Source organism: Schistocerca cancellata, chromosome 8, assembly GCF_023864275.1.
Source record: "Schistocerca cancellata isolate TAMUIC-IGC-003103 chromosome 8, iqSchCanc2.1, whole genome shotgun sequence".
Taxonomy (NCBI): domain Eukaryota; kingdom Metazoa; phylum Arthropoda; class Insecta; order Orthoptera; family Acrididae; genus Schistocerca; species Schistocerca cancellata.
The window spans coordinates 376,373,378-376,390,417 of record NC_064633.1 but is presented as its reverse complement, the minus strand read 5'-3'; positions in this window follow the sequence as shown (position 1 = coordinate 376,390,417).

The following is a 17,040-nucleotide window of genomic DNA, read 5'->3' as shown; positions in this document are numbered from 1 at the left end:
ATGCATCGGGAACCAGGGAAACAGTAATTTTTTTCGTCGAGACAATATTCTACTGTATGTGTATTGAAGTAATAGTGACACATGCTAGTTGACTACTGTCTTTGATGCTTTCCTGGAGAAAAGAGAACCATTCCTGGAGAAAAGAGAACCATCTGCGTCTAAACTTACTTGCATCAGCTTTAAAGGATGACAGAGAGTGCTTGGAGTGATCGGTTGAGATGGAGTTGTAACAAGGTATGGTTTAATGGTAGACTGAAGAAGCATTCTAGAGGGAGAGAGGGAAAAGTTGCTGCAGGCCATTTGACCATTTTTTACGTTGTGCTGTCGGGATGCATCAGTTATGTGACATGACCTTCGTTCGATTCGTATACAACTGCGAGTTCTGTGTGTGAGTCAGAGCACTGTCTACTTGCGTTTGTTAACGGCAAAACTCTCAAATATCAGAGGACTTTTAATGAAGAACAAAATTATCAGGCTTATTTTCATATAGGGAAGCGGTGATCGATAATATTGAAAATAATTACGATACATAATCTCTCATCAGAATAACGCCCGCAAGCAAAGCAGCGCTTTAGGGAAATCAAAGAGGGTTTAACGCAGCTACTTTTGTTTCTAAATTCTATTACATAAACCATGCACTGATATTGTTAGCTCTCTTGTCTTGTTTTCTGCGCTCTGAATAAGTCTACGTAGCTGTGGCATTTCCGTGTGATGGGCTACGGAAGGGATCAGGGAACTTTAGATAAACTGAAGAAAACGGACTATAGTTAATTTATACGGGAAAGAATATCTTTGGTATTGTGAGCGCGAGAAAAAGTAGCGGCCTGTATTAAATTTTATTACATGCCGAATAACCAATAATAGGATCTGTGGACTATACGAAGGGACGTTAATCTGAATATAAGAACGGAACTGGACACTTAGCTTTGTGAAAATAAAAGCGTTCCAAGTTAGAATGTCAGTATCGAAGTATAGTAATGGACCATAGTCCTTGCTATAACATCATAACTACAAAAATCACGGGCTTTTTAGTTGTCGTAATTGCTGAGAGTAATTGTAGGATCAACCCTCTTTTTCCTTCTATACAAAACGCAATAATTCATGATCATTTAATTATTACTGAATATTGTTAATAAAAAACTAAAGTACTTTCTATGATTAAATGTGTTAGTAAATAATAATCAACATCCAAGGGCGTTATTAACTATCTTGTCTTCGGTAACGGAGCAAAAATGAAGGGTGATCGATTGAGCAAAATGTTAACATTAATTATTAGTATTACAACCCGAATTTGGTCGCCGTTTCAGTGAAAATATTTGTAGCTGCTCCATCTGAGGTATAGATATAACGAACAGTCGTTCATATACAGTAGATAACAACAACAGCTTACGTCAGAGAAGCCGATGACAGCAGGTCGACGGAGGGCCGCTACAACTTCCATCTCATCTGTGGTGAAACATGTCCATTCTGTTTCGACATAACCGTATAGACGAAGGAAGATTTATGTGGCGTACTCCATTCCCCTGACGCATCTTGGGCGTAAAATCAATTCTTCAGTTTCATAACTACGGTGCTTCTAAGTTAGCGACAGGTGTATGTGAGGCACTGCAATCCCCGTGTATACATCTGCTTGATAGAACTCCTGTTTACGTGCAATTTCACATGTCAAACACCGCTACTATGCGTCTGTCTCTTTCTTCGTATGAGGAATTCTCCGTTATTAACGATCATTTTATACAGAACTGTTGCTAGCATAGTATAATTTCTGAACCGTGATCGAATGTGAGCAGTGGGTGCTATACAACTCTGGAAAGCTAAATTGTGCATGTATCACAAAGAATCGAAAGGAAGTAGTTTTTTCATTTTACAGTTTGTCACCGTAGAGTATCATACAGAAACCTCCCAGAAGAATGTACGTCATGGGCTGGACATATATTTCTTACATTGGGACAGTAACAGCGTTGCATTCCACGTGACTAACAGGTCGGAAACCGCAACGATCTAGCATTATAGCGTGTTTTATGTGCTGAACCGTGAAGCCGTAGGAGTGCATGTGTTTATGTTCTCTCTTACCAATATCTTCGTGGTACTGACCCTAGAACTGATAGCCCAATTGATTTACGTAAAATCTGTCAATCATATCATCACAGGGGTACACAAAAGGAGCCTCCGAGAAGATTGCGATGATCTGCGATCAGAATGATAAAAATAATCGCATATACCTTGGGCAACGTCAGAATATGATTCAAAATAATCTGATGGCTGATCCTTCACACCAGAAACATATAAATCTAGGTCTTTTTCAGGGCCACAGTTAACGATTACATCTGTTAACACAGAAGGCATAACACCAGCCAAAGAACTGCTACGAGAGCTATGCAGTCAGCACCAGTGCCATATACTGTGCATTAGGGTGTCCCAAAAATTCGAAATAGTTTTTATTTGAACGCATACCTCTTAATTTATATGTACGATGCCGAAACAACTATATGTAAAGTTTTAGAACCTTAGGATATTGGCAACCGTACCGACTTGCATTGAAACATGTCAGATTGGCTGTACTTGGTAAGAAAGGCGAAGGTCCGCGCCCCCGTGTCGGTGTGCCTCTAACATTTTTAGTCTGCATTGTAGTCAGTAAGTGAAAATGTCAGTGGAATTACGTAGTTCTAAAACGCGTATATTTTTAATAGGCGCGGTAAAACATTGGATAAAAGGTTCAAAACTGTCATCTGATGGACAGGTTCTAGCAGATTTATTTTATAATATCCGGGAAGTGAATTTAACTGTCAGTGAAAGTGCAAATCTTACTATTCGGGAATGTATTATATTTTGGGAAAAGGCGCATATCCCCTCAGATCTGTACCTAATTGTATGACGAAATTAGTGAACCTATATCAAGTTTGGAGAGAGTTGCAAAAAAAAAGTGCACAAAACACCCAAAAGGTATTTGAACAGCGCCGACAAGAGTTTGTCAACAAGATGGATGATTTGTTCGACATTGCACACGCCGATGCACTTCAGTTAATGAAAATAAATGAAGACAAAAACTCTCCTGCAGCGACAGAGAGAGCCAGGTCGGTCTGGTCACTTAGCTGGAGTGGACAAGAAAGTGGCAAATAAAGAGGAAAGGTCGTGCATCGGAACTATTGAGGAAGAACACCGACGTGCTAAATATTTTTCCACATCAGCTCCTTCGACAACATCTTATGAAGCATTACAAAATGATTCATCTTCAGATTGTAATGAAAATGAAATGTGTTTGCAAGAAAATTTTCCTACGGTGGGTTGGGTAGGGTTGGGTTGTTTGGGAGAAGAGACCAAACAGCGAGGTCATCGGTCTCTTCGGATTAGGGAAGGATGGGGAAGGAAGTCGGCCGTGTCCTTTCAAAGAAACAATCCCGGCATTTGCCTGGAGCGATTTAGGGAAATCACGGAAAACCTAAATCACAATGGCCGGACGCGGGATTGAACCGTCGTCCTCCCGAATGCGAGCCGTCCGCGGTGGCCGTGCGGTTCTAGGCGCTTCAGTCCGGAATCGCGGGTCTGCTGCGGTCGCAGGTTGGAATCCTGCCTCGGGCATGGATGTGTGTGATGTCCTTAGGTTAGTTAGGTTTAAATAGTTCTAAGTTCTAGGGGACTGATGACCTAAGATGTTAAGTCCCATAGTGCTCAGAGCCATTTAAACCATTTGAACCGAATGCGAGTCCAGTGTCCTACTGTGATTGAGAAAATAAAATCTGGAACCAGTAAAAAAACTATGCGGAACAATTTCATTACTCCAAAATTAGTAGCAGCGCTAGATAGGTGCCAGTTGAGTGTTGTAAGACGTATGCGTTGCCGGCGATGGGCGAGGCATGGCAGAGTCTCTGACCAGAGAGTAGTATGTAGTTAGTTGTTGCTTGTCGCTAGTCGGCAGTAGTCTTGAGTTGTCTGCGTTAGTCTTGAGTAGTCTGCTGTAGTCGACAGGAGTCGGCGTGTGCTTGCGTGTGTCGGCAGTCTGCTCTGGTCGGGACTCTGGAGGATGAGTATTATTGTAGAAGGTAAAGAAGCAGCCTTGCGCATATCTAGTAATGTATATTAACTGTCATTAATTTCTTTAAAAAAATGCCCCCAATAATAATTTTTATAATATAAAGTAATTTTTTTAAAGAAAAGCATTCATTTCAATTTAAAGAATATATCCAATGCATGATCATTCCTTCCAAGAATCAAATATATATATATATATATAGGCCAGCATTGCACAAAGCTGTGCCAAAAATTTTTTTATGTAAGAGCAGATATATTCGCAGTTTTTATTGAGGTAAGAATTTTTCCTTTTTTTTATTCAGAATACAGGGCCGAGGCGCAGCGCTGCTGTCGTCATAAAATTTACCAGGATGCTGAATTTTTTTATTATTTTGGTGTTTAGGAATTGAATTTTGTGGTTACATTAAATGTGAATGCATTTCTGCACGGAGACTATAAATGGGAACCAATTTTGCTCAGAGGTTACAATATACAAAATTCATTTAATTATTATTATTGTGCGGAGGTTACACTTGGTTCTTGGTTTCTAAATATAAAAATAATTCTGTGGGGAGGCTACACTTGGCGATCCTCCCAGGATCGTATTTCTTAGTGAATCTTCTGATAAGTAGTCATGTATCTGCTCTTATTTACTTAAATGTAGTTTGCATCTGGCGCAACGCATTTACTAATTTGTCACTCTTTCTTTCACAGATCATCGGCAATTTGTTGCTCTTTGTTGTGATTGTTTGTTGCATTTTTGCATTGTCCTTGTTTCATTTGTGCTTAATTTTGATTTTTTGTGAAAAATGCCGCGAAAAACTGTTAACAGTACATCGCGATGTGTAATGAGTGAAATAGCCGACTCGAATAATTTGACCGATAGTATTTGCGACACTCAGTCTAATGATGATAATCCCCTAATTGTTGACAATCAGTGCGTACGGATCACTAATATTGATTTTGATCCTAATGATAAACAAGTAAATTCAATTATGTCCTCTGTTAATTTAACGACAATTGAAGACGCGGGACGTTCTGTTACAATGAACGCTGCCCAGCTTGACACACCCGGTTTGCAAAATTTACGTAGTGAACAGATAATTATTTCTAACGAAAATGAACAATGTACTCAAAGTACGTCAAATTTATTTGCTTCCGAGGTAGTGACTAACAGTGCACATCCGATTAGCAAACATTTTCAAGAATCACAGAATATCCAAATGGATACACAAAACGTGACAATTGCAGGTATGCCATCAACCAGCACAGAGAATAGTGTTGGGAATATTGGGTTGGATCAAATTAAGGCACTATTGCTACAACAGAGTGAAAATTTCAAACAACTTAATGAAAATAATGAAAAACTCAAACAACAACTTAATGAAAAACAAGACAACCTTAATGAAAATTTCAAACAACTTAAGGAATAGATTACAGCCGTTGCCGCGCAATGTCATGATACTAAAGAACAATTACGTGAGGAAATTAAGGCTTGTGCTAGGAAAAGTTGTGAAGAAATTAGATCTGTTGCTCAAGAATTAAGGAATATGCAAGCAGCTGCAACAGAATCACTTAGAGACGAAATTAGTGCAGTCGGTAAACAATGCTCTGAAAACGCAACACAGTTACGCGACGAGTTTAAATTAATGTCAGCAGAACTTTCGCGCACACTGGATGCAAAAGTAGACGCGAAATTCGGCCAACAGAACAGTCAAATTGACGAACGTTTTAATCACCACCTACAAAACAGTGAAACGCGTTACCGTAAATTCATACAGGAACAGAATAAAGTAAAGCGACAAGTCATGGAAACAATTACCGCACAGAGACAGGAAGATAAACGTAAATTGTTTACGAAAACAAAAACATACGTAGACAACAATATTGCTACAGTATCAGACGAAATTAATACTATCAAACAGTTGAACACCGAATTGCGTGATGAAATTTCCGATCTTAAAACAAAAACAGATACACATACTGTAGACTTTCAGACAGTGACCGACAGACTTGAACTATTAGAATTAATACAGGATCCCGATGCCATCAAAGCAGACGTTAAAAAATTGAACGAAACCACACGTAAATTACAAAAACAAATTAATGCTTGTGACACTAAAAACGATGATCAGGTAAAAATACTGACTGAAAAATTGTCAACTTTACAGCAAGAAGTGACAGAGATGAAAAATATTTCAGTCAATAACACGTCACAGCATACGGCACATTCCGAACATTTGTCATACTCACACAGCCAGTATAGTTTAGGTAATTTACAGAGAGTACGTGACTTAGATTCCGAACAGTCACAGACAAATAGATTCTCATACAATCCTGAACCTGTTCAAACATTCCGAGACGATAATTTTGATTACAAACATTTTCTATCCGTGAGAAAATTTAAGGTATTTAAAAATGATGGAGCACAGATACACGCTTTGAACTGGATACGACAATTTATTTTTGTACTTTCATCAGCTTGGCCTGTAATGCACAAGCTAGAGTTGGCATGGATACAACAATTTGTTTTTGAATTTTCACCGGCATTGCCTGTAACGTAGAAGCTGAAATTTATTTGCAGCGCGTAGTTGACCTCAGGGGATTCATTACGCTTTAATGAATATGTGCCGTAGCGTGCATAGGGCCCCGAGCCGTAGTAGTGCTGTTTCATCTTTAGTTTTCTGCACTGCTGCCTTCTCTTCTACTATCCTTTATATCTATCAAAACAACTCTTCAACTATCGATCTATCTAGAATTAAGAAACGTGTAAATAAAACCTGATATGACAAATTTTACCGAAAGTGACAGTTCTCTTTAGACACTCCCGAAATGACAACTACCGCCGTAATTTTAATAACAGATAAAATTGTAATCATCTGTATGTATAATATTTTCAACAATCGTCAAAATTATCAGCAACCGCATTTTGGTGACAATAGAGGTTTTTCTCAACAACAGCATCAAAACCAGCCGGTTAGCATGCCTAACCAACAATGTAGTCTGCAAGGTCAACCAAGCTTTAATGTTTCGCCGCCTACACGTATAGCGTCAGCTCCAACAAATAGTAATGCACAGCAACAAGGAAATAACTACGTACAGAAAACACACCATTTCAATTCCTATCGCAATGCACCGTATAATTTTCAGCGTACGTTTAATAACAGTCGGTCTTACCAACAGCAAAATCATCCGAAACAACATATTGTCGTGAATGAGCCAGACAGTAGATATCATCCCGAACGTACTACGTCAGGAAGAAATAACAGAACAGTACAAATAGTTGAAATGCCACAGCATCCTCCTGAAAATAATAGCGCGTCAGATAGAATTTGACTAGATACAGTACAGGTTACATCTTCCAGTAACGCAAGCAATACTTTTGACACAGAGAATCTTGTTCACGAAAATGTTATTACTTTTGACGACATCCGAGACCCACTTTTGCAGGAAAGACAAGTTATTCAAAAAACCATTTCACACCCTGTCATCGAAGTAAAAAAATTGGATCATCCAAATTTTCAGCAGGAATCGGTTCTGGATCACCTATGACAGTTATAAATGACAATCAGCAAGACATTGCAACCAACTTCGGCAAAGCAAATTTCAGCGTCAAGTACATTCAACAAGTTGCATTTTAAAATTTCATTTCGTCGTCATTACAAGACATAGCACAGGAGCAGAGTAAAGACAACGTATGGAAAGAGATTAAACACATTTGGCAAGATAGGAATAATGTTACCATTAGAAACCATTACACTGTACGCAATGACATTCTGTTTCGCAGCTCTCATCCTGACAGCAACAATTGGTTATTATGCATTCCTGACGAACTTGTTAACAAATTAATTTGGTATACTCATTTAAGTTACGGAGCCAGAAAATGTTTTCTTATTCTGAGACAGAACTGTTATTTTAGCAACATGGAGAAACGTATTCGACGAATTTTAGCGTCATGTAAAATCTGCCAGAAAGCTAAGTCAGATACGACTTCACATATTCCTCCATTACATCCCACTGTACCTGTTAAATTGAGACACATGGCCGCTGTAGACATTTTTGGTCCGATTCCCAGAACTAATAGAGGTTTTTGCTACATCTTTGTCGCTGTTGAACTCACTTCAAAATTTGTTACCTTCATTCCGTTATGCAAAGCTACTGCTAAAACTGTTTCGAAAGCATTTGTAAAACATTTTCTATTTCAAGTAGTGCATGTATTGAAAGTAATTTCCGACAATGGACCACAGTTTCGATCTGCTATATGGACACGTATGTTACGAGCTAGAAACATTTCTTCGATCTATATATCCAGGTACCATGCTTCTTCGAACCCTTGTGAACGACTAATGAAAGAAATTGGTAAACTGTGTAGAATATACTGCCATAAAAAGCATATTGATTGGGACACATACATACTCTCATTCCAGGATGTAATTAATTCCATACCAAATGAATCTACTATGCTATCTCCGTCTGTTATACTGAAAAATGTTGAACCACCTAACAAAATTAAAGAATTAGTAAATTTTCCTACATCTCGTCGACTACGACACCATGAAATTATTGACATTGCGCTGAACAACATTAAACGTGCCGCAGAGCGCCGGAGAAGACAGCAAAAACAGGTTTGTACACGCCGTGACTTTCACATTGGACAGAAGACATTAGTACGTACACACTATTTATCCAACAGAGGAAAAGGTAGATGCAGTAAATTTGAGCTTCTATACGCAAGTCCATATCGAATTCGCAGCATTCCTCACCCCAATGTAGTACACGTCGAAACTTTGAGAACCAGAAAAAGCAAGGGCAATCACCATGTCTCCAACATCAAACCCTTTATTGAATGAACATACTTTATGATTTATCACACTGTAATGCCATTTCCTAATTTTTTTATGACCACTTATGCAATTATATTCACATGAACACTTACTGATGATTATCGTATTTTTTCTTGGCAAGTGCCTGGCAAGGTAATGTTAGCAGGTCGCTCTTCTTGTCGTTACACATCAGACCGTGCATATTTTTCCAGATGAACTTACACATTTTATGACCACTTATGCAATTATATTTATGTATTACTTACTGATGATTATCGTATTTTTTCTTGGCAAGTGCCCGGCAAGGTAAGGTTAGCTGGTCGCTTTTCTTGTCGTTGCACATCAGACTGTGCACATTTTTTCAGATTAACTTACATATGTTATGAACAATTATGGAATTCTATCTAGTGACATATTAATTTTATCAAATTCTCTCTCCATTAAAGTCTTCAATTCTCGCCTCTATTAACTACACAACATACAAGCTGAACACAAAGAAAGTCATTTCTTGTCGTTATATATCAGACCGTGTACATTTTCCATTTTTTATGTATGTATGATTGTTTTCCTGTTTTGTTTGTATGCACTATGAAATATTTAAGATATAACAAACACCAGTTGACTTTAACATTTTGCCTTATGATATCTCAACATCGTGACTATTTAACATTTTTTTTTTTTTTTTTTTTTGCTGCTACATTGTGATACTCTGTGTACACTGCACACTGTCTGTGTTTTTGACATATTACGTTTTCCGTCATGCTATGCTGTATGCTGAATTATATCACTAGAAACCAGTTTTTATTTAATGGGTATATGATTTAAATGCAAGACATTAATCTTTGTTCATCATTTTCAGAAAGCAATAACGTATAAAAGAAATAAATGAAACAAACCACAGTGGTTTACTATGAAATGGGAATTTCACCTTCGGAATGAACGAAAGAAGATGCAATACCTCGTCACAAAGAGTAAATGGATCAGAATTAACAAGCATTAACAAGAATATACTATACACATCGTAGAATAGCAGTCTTAACTAATTTTTTCTTTCAGAATACGAGGCGATTCATCCAGGCTGTCAGACAGAACTACACATCTTAGTTTTAGTAATGAAATATGCTAGACATAAGGAATAGTTGTATAATGAATAAAGAAGTGACTTTTTTGCAGATGATAATGAATGGTGATGGATAAAGATGAAGAATATGTTAATATGGATAATGAAGTTTTTCTTTACAGGTGATGATAATAATGAAATTATGATGATATGTATAATGAAGTTTTTCTTTGCAGATGAGATTTAATGTTGAAGTTTATGTATTAATGCTATGTAGTTATTTAAGTATTTGTTGCAGTTCGTTTTGACAGTATGTCTTATGTCGCATGGTATGATGACTGAAGGTTTTGGAAAGAACAGCTAGAGAACGTATATATTTTATACACATTTCACTACCTGTTAATTCGAAGTTCACTACTTTTCAGCATAATATGCTTTTCTTCTTTCAGTTTAATAATCCATTTTGTATTTTTTGCAGGAGAAATTATTCACGAAATTAATACACTATAAGCAGTTAATAATTAAACCTGTTCTAGTACTTACATTTTTTCTTACCCATTTGTGTGTGTCATTCACGAATGTGATCACATATACTCTACTTGTTTCATAACCTTGCTACAGCTGACTAATGACGAATGACGTTACACATCTTCATATGCAGCAATAAGTCATATGCAAATATTGTTATGCCCCAGTAATTAATTATCGATCCCAACGCAATGCATTGCTAGCACAAAAAAAATGTATTACCTGTCCCAAATAATGCTACCAGTTTAAGAGAGTTCTGAGTAATACTGAATGATGTTTTCTAGTCACAGACGTTGAATAATAGTTACGGTATGTTACATTTTCAATATGTCCTATGTCACTGGAATGATCAGTTCTGAGTAATATTGAATGGTGCTTTGTAATAATGCATAAATACTACGCCAATAATTTCTGTAAATAATATTTTGTTATACTCTATAAATGCTATGCCAATAATTGACTCTCATTTTGAATAATAACTTCTGAATAATACTGAATAAGGTTTTATAAAAACATAAGAATACTTTGTAACTCGCCAATGAGTGCCAATAATTATTTTAAATATGTTGTATGTCACTTGAATGATGAAAAATGTTTTGTACTATTCAATACTTGCTATATGTTTTGTAACTGGCCAATGAGTGCCAATGATTACTATAACTAAGTGAATTATGTTAATACTATGCCATTCATTAGCTCCTGTTTTGAATGATGACTTCTGATGTTTTGTAACTGGCCAATGAGTGCCAATGATTACTATAACTAAGTGAATTATGTTAATACTATGCCATTCATTAGCTCCTGTTTTGAATGATGACTTCTGATGGTTTGTAACTGGCCAATGAGTGCCAATGTTCACTGTAATCAGATGATTTATGAACATTATTCTGTAATGCTTCATACATGGTACAGAAATGTTCAGTAACTGGGCGATGAGTGCCACCAATTACTCAAATCAGTTGTTAGACTAGTGTAATTCTCAATGAAGACTAGTATGTGACTTAATATCCCTCACCTTCTGACTTAATTACCAGAAATTACTGCAATATCCGTTTGTCCTTTGTATCCTCATGATCATGGAGCACTATATTTGGTTTTTGCACTATTTCTACGTTGGTGTACCTTACAAGAACGTGGTGTTGACACGACATGCTGTCCACCACCTTGAGCGATGGAGATGTTATTATGGTCCCACTGTTTGGTATACCTAATGTACTACCAAAATGATAACATGGAATATCACTACGACATTTCAGTATCTTGCCTACACTGATTAATGCTTCAAGGAAAAGAACTTCAGATTGTCTCACTTGGTGTTGTGCTTCTGTAGAAAGATATGGACTTTCAGTGCAGCTGCGTGCAACCTAAAGTGCTACAACCATGATGCAATCCTTCCCTTTCCTATCCTAGTTCTTGTAAAATAGTAAAAAAAAAGTATATACAGTGCGTGTGCACTTTTGTCATTTTGTTAACATGATTTCTATTCATTGCGTATACATTTTGTCATTTGCTGATATGTTCTGAACTACAGTGCGTGTGCACTTTATGTCATTTGTTAATATGATTTGCACTCATTCCGTATACATTTTGTGATTTGCTGATATGTTCAGTAATACAGTGCGTGTGCACTTTGTCATTTGCTAATATGATTTGTACTCATTGTGTATACATTTTGTCTTTGCTTGGTATGTTCTGTACTCAGTGCATGTGCACTATATTTTATTTCATGTTCTGCACTTATATATATGTATATATTCTGTGATTGTAAACCTTGTTAATTAAGAAAAATTTGTTGCTCATGGCAAGTCGAATTGACTCACCATCGCTGCCAAATTTTTGCCCCCCGCAGTGGAGGGTTATGTAAGGCGTATGCGTTGCCGGCGATGGGCGAGGCATGGCAGAGTCTCTGACCAGAGAGTAGTATGTAGTTAGTTGTTGCTTGTCGCTAGTCGGCAGTAGTCTTGAGTTGTCTGCGTAAGTCTTGAGTAGTCTGCTGTAGTCGACAGGAGTCGGCGCGTGCCTGCGCGTGTCGGCAGTCTGCTCTGGTCGGGACTCTGGAGGATGAGTTTTATTGTAGAAGGTAAAGAAGCAGCCTTGCGCATATCTAGTAATGTATATTAACTGTCATTAATTTCTTTTAAAAAATGCCCCCAATAATAATTTTTATAATATAAAGTAATTTTTTAAAAGAAAAGCATTCATTTCAATTTAAAGAATATTTCCAATGCATGATCATTCCTTCCAAGAATAAAAAAAAATATATAGGCCAGCATTGCACGAAGCTGTGCCAAAAAATTTTTTTACGTAAGAGCAGATATATTCTCAGTTTTTATTGAGGTAAGAATTTTTTTTTTTTTTATTCAGAATACAGGGCCGAGGCGCAGCGCTGCTGTCGACATAAAATTTACCAGGATGCTAAATTTTTTTATTGTTTTGGTGTTTAGGAATTGAATTTTGTGGTTACATTAAATGTGAATGCATTTCTGCATGGAGACTATAAATGGGAACCAATTTTGTTCAGAGGTTACAATATACAAAATTCATTTAATTATTATTATTGTGCGGAGGTTACACTTGGTTCTTGGTTTCTAAATATAAAAATAATTCTGTGGGGAGGTTACAGTGTGCTAGAATCAGTGTATATTCCTGAAGCTACCATTGAGACACTTGGGTATAATACTGATGAATTTCCTATAAGTAAGTTCTCGATTCAAAGAATTCGTACAGAGAAACGGAAAGAGCGTGCGGATGCTATAAAATTTAATTTTCAAAACGATGTACCAGATGTTGTGACTCTTCATTGGGATGGCAAACTGTTGCCTGCTACACTTGATCTGGAATCAAAACAAGAGCGTCTTCCGATAGTTATTTCATATAGAAATAAAGAGAAACTTATTACTGTGCCAAGGCTGGAAAACTCTTCAGTATGTGAACGCGATTGTGGACTGGAATCTCGAAGAAAAAGGCAGTTTCTTTGTTGTGATACTACGGCTTCAAATACAGGTCATATCAATCGTGCTGGTGCGCTACTTGAGCAAAAACTTAACAGAAGTGTCATTCTTTTTCCTTGCCGCCGCCACGTGTATGAATAAGTGTTAAAAAACGTGTTCCAGGTAAAACTCAGTTCAGTGACAACAAGTCCTGATACCCCACTCTTCAAAAAGTTCCGAGATAACTGGAAAAGTGCAGATCCAAATAACATACAGTGCTACAAAGAAAAGGTCGCAATGCGCCTGACTGTTTCCGAACTTGATAACCTGCTTGAGTTTTACCGCACTGAACTGACAACACAAATAATCAGAGATGATTACCGAGAGTTGATGGAGCTTTCTGTTATATATTTAGGTGCAGATACAGACAGAAAATTCAAGATACGGCCCCCAGGTGCCATACTCAAAGCTCGATGGAGCTCCCTAAAAATATCATTATTTTGTGCTCAGTTAAAAATTTCGAGCAGGAGAAGGTAGCGTTGTTTGTCGTTTACCTGTTCATCGTGACATCCTACATCAAGCCATGGCTCCACTGTATTTTGGCAGTAAAGGCACTCTACCAAGATTTGTGCTTTTTGAAGACAATGAAGACATACGAAAAAATAAAGTCATCTCAAAAGCAGATCTATAGAAGATAAGCCAGCATTTATGGTATTTGACTGATGAAGTTTCTGTCTTGTCACTGTTTGACGATGATGTGGATCTAAAAACAAAAGTAAAAATGGTTGAAAATTTAACCAAAGATAATTTATAAGTTCATGCTAACCGTTATATCCCTTCGAAGGAAGAACTTTGTGGTCTATTGTATGGTGAGTTAAATAAATGAATAGAGATGTTGTTTCTTTAGTTTTCTGTTTACATCACAATTTTGTTAACTGGTATGCTCTCTCCTAATTACAAAGAAAAATATCTACTACTTCATTTCAGTCAGAAGCAAGTCGTTGTTCAGGCGTCTTAAAATTGATGAGTTTTCTCCACGAATTTCCTGCCATGTGGTCAAACAATGCTTCCTTTCAAGAAACCGAAAGAAGATTTCAGCACTGAGAGCAGTGAATGGTACAGCTGAAAGAACGGCCAAGTTGATGCAAGACTTTCATGGTTTAATCTAGGTTGAGGAGGAACAAAAACAATTTTTGTTACGTTGCGTACAAGTACACCAAAAGAATTGTCCTGACTGCAGAAAACAAACTTTGGAATGAAAATTTAGAGACTAATGTTTTTACATGTTAAATAGTGAATAACACGATCTGATCAATTTGATGTTTTATTTACCAGACAATCATTAAGTTCCAGAATCCCTCAATTCCAACATAGTAAAAGTTTTCAAGTCTCATGTTTAGCGCCAAGTCAGAATGTGTTATAATAATTTAATTGTGATAATATTTAGTATGCGAGTTATTAAGGTCAAATAGGAAAAAATAGAGGGTACACGTTTTCGATTTCACGAAAAAAAATTCCCATTACATCTTGTGACACCCTACTGTGCATACAAGAGGCACATACAAGTTGGGACAAGCGCAGGCCAAAAATAGATGGACTGCGTCTCGTCATCGAAAGACCACATGATAAATATGAAAGTGCTATCTTTGTTCATCCAGATATCCAGATCTTATCCATACCATTCACGGAGGAAAACAACAATGAAATTCTTACTCTAGAAACAGTTAATAGCACCATTACATCGCTTTATAAACCTGTATTCACTGTTAACAAACCACCCAATTTTCTAAATAAACATGTGCAGATTGTGATCGGCGATTTCAGCAGCCATAGTACCGTTTGGGGCTATGATCATGAAGATGAGAATGGGACAGCAGTACAAGTGTGGGCAGAAGCAACTCACCTGACTTTAATCCATGATGCAAAACTGCCTGGATCTTTTATGAGCGACAGGTCGATGCGAGCTTACAATCCTGACCTAATTTTTCGTAGCGCCAGTATCAGGCAACAATGTTTACAGTCCAATACCCAACTCGCAGCATAGACCAATAAAGTGTCAATTATTTGCTGCTATTGCACCACAGAAGGTATCTTTTCGGAGAAGGTTTAATTTTAAGAAGGCTGGTTGGTCAAGATTTGCGGAATTGCTGGGCATTGAAGTATCTTATATAGAACCAATACCCGAATGCTATGACGGTAGCTGTAAAGAGATGTTAGAGAATGTCTATTCCTCGTGGCTGTCGAACATCTTACATTCCCAGGCTTACTTCAGACCAAGCTACCCTACTAGCGGAATACAGCTATTTATTTGAAGAAAGCCCTTTCAGTGAAGCAACTGTGGAAGCAGAGAACAAGCTTATTTCCTCTATAGGGATACAGAAAGGGATAAGTGGATAAAAACTATAGAAAACTTGGATCTGAAAAGAGACAGCCATAAAGCTTGGAGACTTCTGAGACGCCTAAGCAATGATCCGACTAAGACCATTACACATCATAAAATCACTACCAATCAAATAGCACATCAGCCGGCCGCGGTGGCCGAGCGGTTCTAGGCGGTTTAGTCCGGAACCGCGCGACTGCTACGGTCGCAGGTTCGAATCCTGCCTCAGGCATGGATGAGTGTAATGTCCTTGGATTAGTTAGGTTTAAGTAGTTCTAAGTTCTAGGGGACTGATGACCTCAGATGTTAAGTCCCATAGTGCTCAGAGCCATTTGAACCATTTGAAATAGCACATCAGTTATTGATGAACGGGAAACCAACGCACAAATCACACAAACCGAAACTGCAAAGAGAAGAGCAAGAGGAGAGTAATAACCTTGCATCATCATCCAGCATAGAAGAACTACAGAAGGCTATCAAACAAAGTAAAAGTGGCAAATCAGCTGGCTTGGATGATATACGAACGGAGCAAATCAAACACTTTGGCTTAAATACAAAGAAATGGATTCTCCAACTTTTCGGTAACTGTGTAAGCAGAAACCAAATTCCAAAGATATGGTGAAAGAGTCGATTGATTGCTTTGCTGAAACCTGGCAAAGAAGGAAATGATCCAAAGAATTTTAGACCAGTTGCATTACTTTTTCATCTGTACAAATTGCTGGAAAGACTGATTTTGAATCGCCTATCACCTGCAATTGACCCCTCACTTATACCTCAGAAATCTCAGGTAAAAGCTATACTGGACAGTTGCTATATCTCACACAGTTTATAGAAGATGGCTTTGAAGCTCGGAAGGTGACAGGAGTGGCATTTGTCGACTTATCAGCGGCGTATGATATGGTCAATCACCAGCTACTACCTGTCAAGATCTACAATCTGACCAAAGATTTAGGTCTAACCAGACTCATCGCCTCCCTTCTGCAGAATCGCAGGTTCTTCGTTGACTTTCAAGGACAGCGTAGTCGATGGAGACTACAGAAAAATAAATGTATGTGAATTCCTAAGGGACCAAACTGCTGAGGTTATCGGTCCCTAGACTGACACACTACTTAAACTAACTTATGCTAAGAACAAGATTTTGAATCAGTGGAAAGCAACCTCACGAATGCCCTTGAAGATGTGTCCAGATACTACAACTCAAATAAGCTTAAACCAAACCCTTTAAAGATCCAAGTGTGTGCTTTTCATTTGAGAAACAGGGAAGCCACTTGTAAGTTGAAAATAGTATGGTCGGGGGTTGAACTGGAACAC